Below are 13,921 nucleotides of genomic sequence, written 5' to 3'. Positions count from 1 at the left end.
TCGATGAAAGGTCGCTTACGGAGAAAATACCGGAAGACAACAGATGACCACAACAAGAAGCATGGCCAACAGGGAAACAAACGCCGACACTGCGGTGCAAGTCTCGGACGACAGTACACCTAAAGCTGGGCAGACACTGTGCGATTTTCAGTCACGTTATTCAGCTCCTGCTCAAACTGCACGATTGACTCGCAGGGGTTAGAAGTTGGTAGGTCACGATGCAGGGTCTCACACTATACGGCCCGATGCTCTGATGCGACCTGAGTGCTCACACTGTGCCTCCATAACATGAAGGTTATAACAGAAAATCTGTCGCTCTCTCTCTCTCTGTCTTTCACTCACACAGACACACCACCACCATCAACTTTGCTAAATTGCTAATGAAAAACATGATCAGGCAGCTGTGAATGAGCAGCAGTGTAGATCCAACTATTTTCACGGTTGTTGTGGTCGTGATAATTTTGTGATGCCACATCGAAAAGGCTCGGATGAGCTTTCCAAAGTTCTACAAGTTGTGCCTCCATCACTTGTGTCCAGATCACACGCTGCACTGCCGTGCTGCGCAGTCTTTTTCACCGACGTTTACGTGTTTGCGCGTGAGCAGTGTGAGCGGCTCACGAGCGATTGATGATCGGGAGCTGCTCGAGGTGTTAATCGCTTCTCGTTACCCCACGTATACTACACGATGCACGATGAAGGCCAAAATCGGGCCGATCACCAAATCGGTCGCACGACTCAAAAATCGGCTCAAAATGGGCCAAAAATCGCACAGTGTAAGCCCAGCATTAGAGCAGCAATGTTTGTTCGCTCAGAGAAAGAAAAATAGGCTGCAAAAGTACTGGGAGGAATGGGAAAAGGGAAACACCTGGCTGGGAAAATACACCATAACACCTTTAAAGCGCACTGCACTGTGTGCCGGCGCACTTTTTCCATAGGCATGCTTCTAGTGGTGGGCACATGAAGAACATGAGGGGCGTGAAAGCTCGGGGAACCCTTAACCAATTTCTTGTCCACCAGGCCACGGCAGAAGCAGATATGGTATGTAAACACTGGTTTGTTGTTTAAACCCTCTGGTTAAGGTTAATATGGGCATGTGCAGTGAATATCAGCGCTATGTGGCCAGAAGTGTGATAATATAACTTATTTTGTGTAATAAACAACTGCAAGGATAGATGATTACAACAAATAGATCACTAATACATAAAAGTAATACATAGATGAATAATGATGATGAGTTATGATGCGTAATCATGGGAACAAGTGGGTTTACAAACCTGATTAGCTTTAGAAAAGCTGAAATAATACCTCAACTGAAGCCAGTTGTACTAAATGCACTAAATGTGCACAGTTACAAGAATGATTTTGTTCTATTGTTTTCTATTAATTTATATAATTTTAAGTTAAGCAGGACAGAGTTCTTTTAAAGAAAGATTTACTTATATCTTCAAAAGCTAAGCATGACAGGCTTCTGTTTAAGAAAGAGACCTGTTTTACTGTGTTAATGTTGTCATTTTGAGCTAAAAATAAATGGCTAAATGATCATTTGTTTCCCATATGGTCATATCACAAAGAATATGCATCTGCTTAAATCAAATTCAAGTCAAATGGTTAAAAAATAATTTCACACACAAAAAAAAAGAGCTACCACACTGGGAAGGGTGAAGACAACTGGGTTGCCCGGCCCTGGCCACGAGGTGTCCCTTATTTATTTTTCAGGGAGTTGGCAACCCTAGTGGGATTCTTTCTCTAATATGGTGGAATCTCTACCTTACGATGTAAAGCGACGGATGTGATTTGATGCTATAGTTACGATTGAATTTATTTGTTAATCGAGTCTGCAGATGGCGGCGCGTGAACAACGCGAGGCTCAGTGTCTCTCCAGAATCTGCTATTTAGCGGTTTTTTATCTACTTTTAACCGGATTATTCGTCCAGAATTGCTGTGCGTTGCTGACCTACAGCAGACAAGAGCTTCTGGACATCTGGAGTCACAACTCCAACAGTTTTATCGCCGATCTCCGACTCATCCCAGAGATCTCCAGAACACCGGAGGCTGCCCACTCTCCCCGGCTGGGCGGAAGTGCACGCAGACGGCGCCGAGATCGTAAACAAAGGCGAGGTAGGCGCGGAGGGCTACGGGCTAAGCTAAAGCTAACACCACACCGGCTGCCTTTACCCAGTATTTTTCTCGCCAATGTCCGTTCTCTGGCAAACAAAATGGATGAGATACGGCTCTCCATCACTAACAACAGACGGATTATGGACTCAAATGTCATGTTTTTCACCGAAACATGGCTGAACAACAGCTGCCCGGACAATGCTATCGAGTTAGCAGGACGCCACACACACCGAGCCGACAGGCTAGCAGATGACTCCGGCAAGACCAGAGGTGGAGGTTTGTGCATTTATATTAACAATGCTTGGTGCATGAACTCCACTACTACTGAGAGTCACTGCTCACCTAATGCGGAGTTTTTAATGGTCAAATGCAGACCTTATTATCTCCCCAGAGAATTCACTTCGATCATACTCACTGCCGTGTATATACCCCCCGACGCTAATGCTAGGTTGGCCATGAAAGAACTTTCTGCAGCCATTAACAAACACCAGAATAAACACCCCGAGGCTGCTTTTATTGTTGCTGGCGACTTCAACCACACCAACTTAAAGACAGTCCTCCCCAGATTCCACCAACATGTCTCCTGCCACACCAGAGGAGACAAGACTTTAGACCATGTGTATTCCAACCTGGCTGGAGCCTACAAAGCCACACCCCTCCCCCACATTGGACAATCGGACCATCTCTCCCTGTTCCTCACACCTAGGTATTCACCACTCATCCAACGTGTGAAACCTGCTGTGAGGACAATTAAAGTGTGGCCAGAGGGGACAGACGCAGTGCTCCAGGACAGATTTAAAAACACAGACTGGAATATGTTCACCCACACAGACCTGGACCAGTACGCCTCATCTGTACTGGATTACATCTCCAAAACCACAGACAGTGTCACCACCCAGAAACGGATCACCATGTACCCCAACCAGAAGCCTTGGATGAACCGGGATGTTCGTCTCCTCCTGAAGGCCCGCAACACTGCCTTTAGGTCAGGAGATGCACACGCCTACAGTACAGCCAGGGCTAATCTAAAGAAGGGCATCAAAAAAGCCAAACACCATTACAAAAAGAAGGTAGAAGAACACTTCTCCAACTCCAACCCCCGACGCATGTGGCAAGGACTCCAGACCATCACAGACTACAGGACCACCAAACCCTCCCCCGCATCCTCTGATGTCTCCTTCCTCAACGAGCTCAACAACTTTTTATGCTCGTTTTGAGCGAGGGAACCCCACAACCACAACCAAAGCAGACATGACGCCAGACCACCAACCTATGACTCTCTCCCCCACCGATGTAGGAGCGGTGCTGAGCAGGATCAATGTCCACAAGGCTGCAGGCCCTGATGGCATCCCCGGGCGTGTTCTCAGAGCGTGTTCTGGGGAGCTTGCAGGAGTGCTCACAGACATATTCAATCTGTCCTTGGCCCACGCTGTGGTACCGGCCTGCTTCAAATCCACCTCCATCGTCCCGATACCCAAAAACTCCAACCCATCTTGCCTCAATGATTACCGCCCAGTAGCACTCACCCCCATCATCACTAAGTGCTTAGAGCGACTGGTCCTAGCACACTTCAAATCCTGTCTCCCCCCCACCCTGGACCCCCACCAATTCGCATACCGCCGGAACAGGAGCACAGAGGATGCAGTCTCCATCGCAATGCACTCTGTCCTCTCACACCTGGACAACAACAACACCTACGCCAGAATGCTGTTTATAGACTTCAGTTCAGCATTCAATACAATCCACCCCTCACAACTCATCAGGAAACTGACAGACCTGGGTATCAGTTCCCTCATCTGCAAATGGTTACTGGACTTCCTGACCAACCGCCCCCAACATGTCCGGCTGGATAACCGCTGCTCATCTACCATCACAATGAACACCGGTGTACCACAAGGCTGTGTGATGAGCCCTTTCCTCTACTCCCTCTTCACCCACGACTGCAGACCTGCTGATGGTTCCAACACCATCATTAAGTTTGCAGATGACACCACGGTGATTGGCCTCATCAGTGACAACGATGAGGCCGCCTACAGGGAGGAGGTGGATCGTCTGGCTGAGTGGTGCGACAGAAACAACCTGCTGCTTAACACCGAGAAGACCAAGGAGCTCATCGTGGACTACAGGAGGAATGCTGACCCACATCCACCCATCCACATTAAGGGGACGGCTGTGGAGCGTGTGAGCAGCTTCAAGTTCCTGGGAGTCCACATCTCCGAGGATCTCACCTGGACGACCAACTGCTCCAAGCTGGTCAAGAAGGCTCACCAGCGCCTCTTCTTCTTGAGGACTCTGAGGAAGAACCACCTGTCCTCAGACATCCTGGTGAACTTCTATCGCTGCACCATCGAGAGCATCCTGACCAACTGTATAACAGTCTGGTACGGGAACTGCTCTGCCTCGGACCGGAAGGCGTTGCAGAGGGTCGTGAAAACTGCCCAGCGCATCGCCGGAGCACCACTTCCTGCCATAAAAGACATCTACAGGAAGCGGTGTCTGAAAAGGGCTGGGAAAATCATCAAAGACCCCAGTCACCCATCACATGGACTCTTCACCCTCCTGCCCTCTGGGAGGCGCCACAGGAGCCTCCGGACTAAGACCACCAGGTACCGGAACAGCTTCTTCCCCACAGCTGTCAGACTCCTGAACTCTGCCTCCTGACATCTGACCCACGTTAAACTCATGGACTGAACATACACACACCCACAATGGACAACTGTACCCTCAAACACAATAATAACATGGACTGAACCACCACTCACAACCACTAGCACTTTATATAGCCTCTGTAGAAACTATCTACACCCTCACTTATCTTAACTGCACTACTGTATAGCTCTGTGTAAATAATCATTCTGTACATTCGATAATCTTTAATCCTACAACTGTTTACAACTTGCATAGTTCCCATTTCTGTATAGCTGTATATCCCAGATTCTGTAAAGTTATTTATTTCATATTCTGTATAGTTTTTCATATTTATATCCTGTTCATATCCTGTACATAGCTTGTACTCACTACAGCCTGTACATACTTATAGTTATAGAATATTCACAACATACTTCATACCGTGTACATTATAACATACCATAATAGACCCATTTCTGTAATATACTCACATATCTATATTATTGCTAATATATATTGTAATATATCTATATCACTAAAGCACTTCTGGATGGATGCAAACTGCATTTCGTTGCCCTGTACCTGTGCATGTGCAATGACAATAAAGTTGAATTCTATTCTATTCTATTCTAATGTCCGTTCAAGAAAGTTTGATATTTCTTAATATCCGTCTATGCTCAGTGTGAACTGTGAGCTGTTTGACTGATCACCTAATGTGTGACAAAAGAATGCGCTGTGATGCTAATGACAGTCTGCGCTCTCTTACCTGTCTGCAAAGGTTGGCCATAAAATTACTGCTGCAATTTATCGGAGATGTGCAGAAGCAGAGGCAATTTACCGGATTTAAAAATGATGTAATTCATGCAATATTGGTTAAGCTACTGTTAAGACATAACGTAATAATTTAACAAACTGTGTTTATTTATTTATTTCTATAAATATTTCTATATATATATATGTGAATTCCACATTTGTTCCTTGTACTTAACCTAAATATTCAACATCCTCACTGAGGACTGCAGAGATTGACAAAAACAATCTCAAAAACTATATCTCAATCTGAGCTTGGATTGAATTTGCCTGTATGTCCGTTCACTGAATTAGTCAAGTCAGGTGTGACTTTTTAAAAACAGAACAGAACCACTGTTGTTAAGCTTTATGCAACAGTTGCCCTAGATTAACAGTACTGGTGATTTCAAAATATGATTTTATGTTTCTGTAATAGTTAGATCAAAAATATAATGCTTAAAATTAAGGAGCTTGGAAAGAAAAGCGTCTGGACTTCTTTTAGTTGCTTGAAGGCGTTTCACCTCTCATCCGAGAGGCTTCTTCAGTTCTAAGAGTCAAATGGTGGAGAGTCCCAGATTTAAACCCAGTGAGAGTACCCCCCCAAAGAGGGACAAAGGACCCCCTGATGATCCTCTACCTAATCACATGTGCCAAGGTGTGAAAACAGGTGTGGGTCACAATCAGCCAGGGTTTCGGGTGAGCTCATTGTGAAACCTGGCCCCACCCTATCATGTGATTTCCTGAGGCCAGATGCAGTGTTGCCAACTTAGCGACTTTGTCGCTATATTTAGCGAGTTTTCAGACCCCTTAGCGACTTTTTTTCTAAAAAAAAGGCGCTACAAAAAGACGTGAAAGCGCGTATCGCTTTTACTCTCAACAAGCAGCGGGTGCTATAACGCAGTCAGTTCTTCTTTTACTCTTGTGCTGTTTTGTGGATCACATGGTTTAAAACTACTTATAAACAAACACACACAAAGTAGCTCCACCACAGTGCCTATTTCGGGTCACTTTTGCCGTTATGTCTTAACAGTAGCTTAACCAATATTGCATGAATTACATCATTTTTAAATCCGGTAAATTGCCTCTGCTTCTGCACATCTCCGATAAATTGCAGCAGTAATTTTATGGCCAACCTTTGCAGACAGGTAAGAGAGCGCAGACTGTCATTAGCATCACAGCGCATTCTTTTGTTACACATTAGGTGATCAGTCAAACAGCTCACAGTTCACACTGAGCATAGACGGATATTAAGAAATATCAAACTTTCTTGAACGGACATTAACAAATAAATTCAATCGTAACTATAGCATCAAATCACATCCGTCGCTTTACATCGTAAGGTAGAGATTCCACCATATTAGAGAAAGAATCCCACTAGGGTTGCCAACTCCCTGAAAAATAAATAAGGGACACCTCGTGGCCAGGGCCGGGCAACCCAGTTGTCTTCACCCTTCCCAGTGTGGTAGCTCTTTTTTTTTGTGTGTGAAATTATTTTTTAACCATTTGACTTGAATTTGATTTAAGCAGATGCATATTCTTTGTGATATGACCATATGGGAAACAAATGATCATTTAGCCATTTATTTTTAGCTCAAAATGACAACATTAACACAGTAAAACAGGTCTCTTTCTTAAACAGAAGCCTGTCATGCTTAGCTTTTGAAGATATAAGTAAATCTTTCTTTAAAAGAACTCTGTCCTGCTTAACTTAAAATTATATAAATTAATAGAAAACAATAGAACAAAATCATTCTTGTAACTGTGCACATTTAGTGCATTTAGTACAACTGGCTTCAGTTGAGGTATTATTTCAGCTTTTCTAAAGCTAATCAGGTTTGTAAACCCACTTGTTCCCATGATTACGCATCATAACTCATCATCATTATTCATCTATGTATTACTTTTATGTATTAGTGATCTATTTGTTGTAATCATCTATCCTTGCAGTTGTTTATTACACAAAATAAGTTATATTATCACACTTCTGGCCACATAGCGCTGATATTCACTGCACATGCCCATATTAACCTTAACCAGAGGGTTTAAACAACAAACCAGTGTTTACATACCATATCTGCTTCTGCCGTGGCCTGGTGGACAAGAAATTGGTTAAGGGTTCCCCGAGCTTTCACGCCCCTCATGTTCTTCATGTGCCCACCACTAGAAGCATGCCTATGGAAAAAGTGCGCCGGCACACAGTGCAGTGCGCTTTAAAGGTGTTATGGTGTATTTTCCCAGCCAGGTGTTTCCCTTTTCCCATTCCTCCCAGTACTTTTGCAGCCTATTTTTCTTTCTCTGAGCGAACAAACATTGCTGCTCTAATGCTGGGCTTACACTGTGCGATTTTTGGCCCATTTTGAGCCGATTTTTGAGTCGTGCGACCGATTTGGTGATCGGCCCGATTTTGGCCTTCATCGTGCATCGTGTAGTATACGTGGGGTAACGAGAAGCGATTAACACCTCGAGCAGCTCCCGATCATCAATCGCTCGTGAGCCGCTCACACTGCTCACGCGCAAACACGTAAACGTCGGTGAAAAAGACTGCGCAGCACGGCAGTGCAGCGTGTGATCTGGACACAAGTGATGGAGGCACAACTTGTAGAACTTTGGAAAGCTCATCCGAGCCTTTTCGATGTGGCATCACAAAATTATCACGACCACAACAACCGTGAAAATAGTTGGATCTACACTGCTGCTCATTCACAGCTGCCTGATCATGTTTTTCATTAGCAATTTAGCAAAGTTGATGGTGGTGGTGTGTCTGTGTGAGTGAAAGACAGAGAGAGAGAGAGCGACAGATTTTCTGTTATAACCTTCATGTTATGGAGGCACAGTGTGAGCACTCAGGTCGCATCAGAGCATCGGGCCGTATAGTGTGAGACCCTGCATCGTGACCTACCAACTTCTAACCCCTGCGAGTCAATCGTGCAGTTTGAGCAGGAGCTGAATAACGTGACTGAAAATCGCACAGTGTCTGCCCAGCTTTAGGTGTACTGTCGTCCGAGACTTGCACCGCAGTGTCGGCGTTTGTTTCCCTGTTGGCCATGCTTCTTGTTGTGGTCATCTGTTGTCTTCCGGTATTTTCTCCGTAAGCGACCTTTCATCGACCAATGAGATGAGCGGTAATCTGAATTGTCATACTCGAATTGTCATAAGTGTGCTGTCAGCTCATTGGTCACAAAGCAGGAGAGGGGCTGGGAATTATGCTTTCCAACAAAGCGTTAATTCCATTAACATTTATAGACTACTTTTGATTCTCACTGTATTACGGGACAAAGTGCGTCCCTTATTAGCTCAATACGGGACGTGTGCTTTTGTTTCTAAATACGGGACGATTCCGTATTTTAAGGGACGGTTGGCAACCCTATTTCTAGCGTTAACCGAACTTCCAAAACAGAGCTACCCAGATCACTTAAATTACACAATTGAAAGCATGTGTGTATTGTTTGTGTATTTATAGACAAGCACTCATATTTATTCAAATAATTAAAAAAAAAAAAGTTCATTTACCTGTTACTACCACACACCAAATCCGGTTGTTGATACTTCCTGGCTTGTGTAGCCACTAGGTAACAAAAGCTCAACACTGCGCCCTAGCATCCTGGAGAACTTCTGTTGTCTTTTGTACGTATTCTGAGTTCGTACGTGTTTCTGAGTTTGTACGTGTTTTGGACTTTGTACGTGCTTTGTCTCTAATGGCCACCATGAATATACTTTATTTATTCACTCCACATAAAATGTAATAAATAAATCATATAATACAAAAAACAACTATTTACATTTTAAACTTTTAACTATTTAAATTTTCAGCTTTTTCCTTTGAAACAAATTTAACGTGAAACAACACAAAACACTGCAAACCACAACACAATTAAATATAAATTAAAATATTAAAACAAAAAGAAGATGCAAATTCTCTGTCATATGGGCCTGCATGATTTCTGAATCTACTATACCTTTCTAATGTGACGTTGTTGTCCCGCGCTCTTTTTTTCTCTGGCTCTGTTCCTGTGCTACTGCGAGTGTAACTAACGCCCCTCCCCCCTCTGCCCAGCGCAAAGTACAGGCCGCGCATGCGGAGTTTAGCGGAAAAAAGGGCCCGAGAGGGTGAGAGAAAGAAAAAAACAAAAAACCTCACGAGCCGGCTCGCGTCGTTCACTTCAAAGAATCGGCTCAAAGAGCCATTTCGTTCGCGAACGACCCATCACTAGTCAGATCATCCCCCAGGTAGCGACGGCCATCTGGGACTGTCTAGTGGACGATTTCATGGCTGTGCCTTCAACTGAAGACTGGCGGTCCATCACAGAGGGATTCCAGGAGCGCTGGAACTTCCCTCTGTGCTGTGGAGCTCTGGATGGGAAGCACGCCCAAAGGAACCCCATATATCATATAGGAGACACACACATTGATATATCCTAAATATTTATTCCATTTCTTTTTTTGTGGTGCCCAAATTTATGCACCTGCTAGATTTTGTTTAAACAATTATTGCACACTTTCTGTAAATCCAGTGAACTTCTTTTCACTTCTCAAATATCACTGTGTGTGTCTCCTATATGATATATTTAACTGACATTTTTTATTGTAACAACGATTTATACAGGAAAATAATGTCTATTAACAAGGTTGCCCAAACTTTTGCATCCCACTGTATTAGTATATTTTGTCATTAGTATAATATGAAATAAATTCTACATGTGTCAAGTCGTGTGCCAACATTTGCTGTGTAATAGAACTGAGACATTAGTCATTATAAAAATTTATTTGAAATAATATTAAAATTCTCAAACAGAAAAACATTAAACATAAATATATAAAATATAAGTGTTTACAGAGAGACAGGAATAAAAAGGACCCAGCTGCTCTCCAGAGCAGGAACAAGGCTGAGGAGGAAATGCTCCATTGGAGACTGGTGTGGCCTCTTCAGGGACTCCAGGATGGCCAGCTCCACCGCCGATGGACCGTCCTGGGACCTGTCCCTCATCTGCCTCGGAGCTGTCCTCCTCTGTAGGCCTGTAAAACAGCACAAAACACAAAGAAATGAGAAGGCTGCTACTAGATTTTAATTTCAACATCGAAAAAAACAAACAAACAGGATATAATCAGATTGGTTGTAGACATTTAGTAAAGGTGATCACAAGGGAATCCCACTGAGTAAAAAGCTATCAGTGCTTGCTGTACATCTGATGCTACAATTACATACTAGTGATGGTAAATTTGATTCTTTTTACTGAATCGAGTTTTAATGAGTCACTCACCAAAGTGAATCGGGTTTTTGAGTCATTTGATTCACTGGGTCAGTTGACCAGAGAGTGCAAAAAATTTACATTTTCACTCAAACTTAATTTGTTTCTCTTTTCATGTAAATCCCACTGCTAAGATGAATGATTCTAAAAAAAACAACTATTTTATAGAGCAAAAACATTTCTAAAATTAAGCAATTTCCTATCAAAACTGCTTAATAAACATTTATTTTGTTTATTTTTATTTTATTAGCACTTTCCTTAAATGTGTTAAATATATATATTCTCATCTAAATGTCCACTGAGCCAGGGGGCGGTAATGCGCCTTAACATTGGTTGCCAACCAAGAAGAAGAAGAAGAAGAAGCTGTGAGCCAGGAGGGAGGGGGTGAGTGAGTGAGTGATTCGTTCGCTTGCTCTATGATTCAGCACAGGAGGGAGGGGGTGAGCGAGTGAGTGATTCGTTCGTTCGCTCTATGATTCAGCACAGGAGGGAGGGGGTGTGTAGCTCAAATGTGCTGTTAGCAGAGCAATGCTACTGTGAACCGAGGAGCTATTTTCTTGATGTGAGCTTCTACTCAGGGTTTTTTCTTCCAGTTCAGAGCAGAAATGCTTTTGTTAAGAAACTGGCTGTTGTCCCCCCCCCCACACAATTTTAATTATAAGCTAGATATATTTCTACTAAGCGAATTAGTTTGCTAACAGAAACAGGGATGAGTCAGTAAGTCAGTTGGGCTTGTGAATCATGATTCACGAGTCAGTAAAGTGATTCTCGAGTATTGAACGATTCGTTCATGAATCGAACAGCTATTACATACCTGTGGTGCAGCAGCAGAAGCTCAGGGACTGGGGAGGCAGGAGAAGCAACAGGGGATGCTCTGCTGCAGAATCAGTTGGTTCTATCAATACAGTATTAAATGTTAACAGGTTGAATATAATAATCATAGAGTAGACAGTGGTCCCTCATTTATTGCAGCAGGGGTTCTCAGAATAACTAGCCCCTCGCCACACACTTTATACACTTTTTTCCCCACACACATGAACATTGGTCACAGTTCTCACAATTGATTCTCAAAGTGCAAACCTTTGTAGATTGCAAAACGTAAAAGTATTATTATGCCGCGTTTTGTCTTCATCTGCCTGCCACTTTCGTGCGCCTTTTCCCCTCACAGTGCAGGTGTCTATTTCCGAATGAGGGTCATAGTTATGGGTGTTTTTGTGCTGTTTTTTCTATTGGACATGATGGTTATCAAAACCAAACATGATAAATTTGGCAAGCGCAGGAGACACGACACGGAGCAGATTTGTCAATCAGGCTGCAGAATGCAATGCTGTACTGTGCAATAAAAAATCACAGAAAAAGCAAAGCAGTGACGGTTGAACAGCGGGACCACTGTGTGCTGTTTATTAATAAACAATAAAATATATTCCTAAATGACAACATGCATAAAAGCAGAACGGTATTTGTACGTCAGTGGGAAAATAGCGGTGGCTTGCTAGCTTTTGTGCGGCTTCCCCGGGTCAGCGAAAACTTTCAAAAGAGAAACGAATGAACTTACCAGGTTGCCCGATCTCTTTACATATCTTCCTCCAAGCTCGGTCCTTTTTATTCCTGTCTCGGTACAGAAAGCAGCTGGTGTCGTACAGCTCCAGGTTGTTTGCTACGGCATTGATTAGCCTTCCCTCCATTGAAGTATGAAGGGCTTTGGCTGGATCTGCCCCTTTGACCTAGGTCACAGCCACGTCACCAGGCTCCTGATTGGTTGTCGTGGCGTGATTTGACAGTTTAGATTTTGGAGTTTAGATTTTTCCAACTCGAGCGGTAGACGCGAAACGCGCGTATGCACAAATGCAACACAAACACTCACGCGCGTGGTTTTTTTCGCGAGTCAAACAGACCGACGCATGTTTCAGGCGTTTTCGCAACTCAAATCTGCTTCCGAATTTTCGCGGGAGCCGCAATCGCGGGTCATCACGCTTTTCCATTGACTTTACATGTAAACCTGACGTTCTATTCACGTCCATCGTGTTCGGTGTGAACACACCATTGGTCACATTACCATTGTTTAATTATAGTCCACAGACAGTGCATACCTACCTACAACAGCAAATGTCACATTGGCAGGCGGTGAGTCACGGCAGGGTAAAAGTAGCGGGGCTTCGTTAGATGTGACACCGAGAGGCTCCATCTCACAAGTTTCTGGATGTTTTTTCTGCTTTTACCTCTGAACCTTATTAGGCTAAAAAAAAAAAAAGTAAAAGGAGAACCTGGAGCCGACGACAGGAGACGTCTAGAAGAATTAATGAGGTCAGCCATTTTGGTTGGTTAACAGTATTATTTTTCAGTGGTTGGGCCAGGCTGTTGTCTGCAGGAAGAGAGGAACATATGACATTTGCCTAATTAACTTGTGCCACTGGTGGCGAGTTGGACTTCTACCATCACGGCGAGGACCCGCCGAAGATGTTTCTGCTGCTAAACCATCATTAAAAGGAGAAGCTGCTGGCTAGTTTCCCCTCAGCCTGTCATATTATGACTTATTTTTTATCTGTTCTCTGTTCTTTTTAGCACTGAATCTTGTGCCAGAACATCTGACAAGGTTCAGAACGAGGGCAGAAGAAGATTATCAGGTTGCTGTGTTTTCCCCTGTTGAAGTGGGCAGACAGGGCTATGTCACCTGTGCAGAGATGAGGAGCTCTTAGGGCAAAGCCTCTGCTTTGGCTTAAGAGCTGAGTTAAACCAGGCAAAAACAGGTGAAAAGAATACATTTCTTTGCAGGTCTGTGTCTCTCTTGGTTAAGACTGTAGGGATCAATAAGTGAAAGATTTGAATCAAAATGTCACTGGCTGGCTGTGAAATTTAAGTGTAGCCTTGAACGGAATGTATCAAAAATTCCATAAAAGTAACATAAAAGAACTTAAAAAAAAAATCAAACTTGAAAGTATGTTCCACATCAAAAAAGTGAAGCCAATGAGTGACCAGCAGGGGAAACTCCTCTGGCTGTGAAAAGAAGTCTGATTGTATAGAAGTGTGTTAGAAAATGAGCTTCCTACTCACCTGAACTCTAAGCTCAGTAACTGCTTCCCTGATGAGTTTATGGTCTCAGTCGCTAACTGAATGAAATGTGATGATCATTTCAAATGATC

General features: G+C 43.5%; 1 protein-coding gene across 9 annotated transcripts in view; it reads left to right on the top strand.

Annotated features, from left to right (window-relative positions):
• The first annotated feature begins 9,095 nt into the window (after positions 1–9,095).
• The window catches only part of LOC143413050 (uncharacterized), a 60,156-nt gene continuing 55,330 nt past the window's right edge, over positions 9,096–13,921 (top strand). For all 9 annotated transcript variants that reach the window (XR_013093616.1, XR_013093615.1, XR_013093611.1 and 6 more), the window contains exon 1: positions 9,096–13,528. The gene's annotated coding sequence lies outside the window, so the exon portion shown is untranslated. The remainder of the gene's footprint in view (positions 13,529–13,921) is intronic.

The sequence above is a fragment of the Maylandia zebra genome, linkage group LG16 (genome assembly GCF_041146795.1).
Source record: "Maylandia zebra isolate NMK-2024a linkage group LG16, Mzebra_GT3a, whole genome shotgun sequence".
Classification (NCBI taxonomy): Eukaryota; Metazoa; Chordata; class Actinopteri; order Cichliformes; family Cichlidae; genus Maylandia; species Maylandia zebra.
Note: the sequence above shows the minus strand (reverse complement) of the source record. Positions and strands in the feature narration are given on the sequence as shown.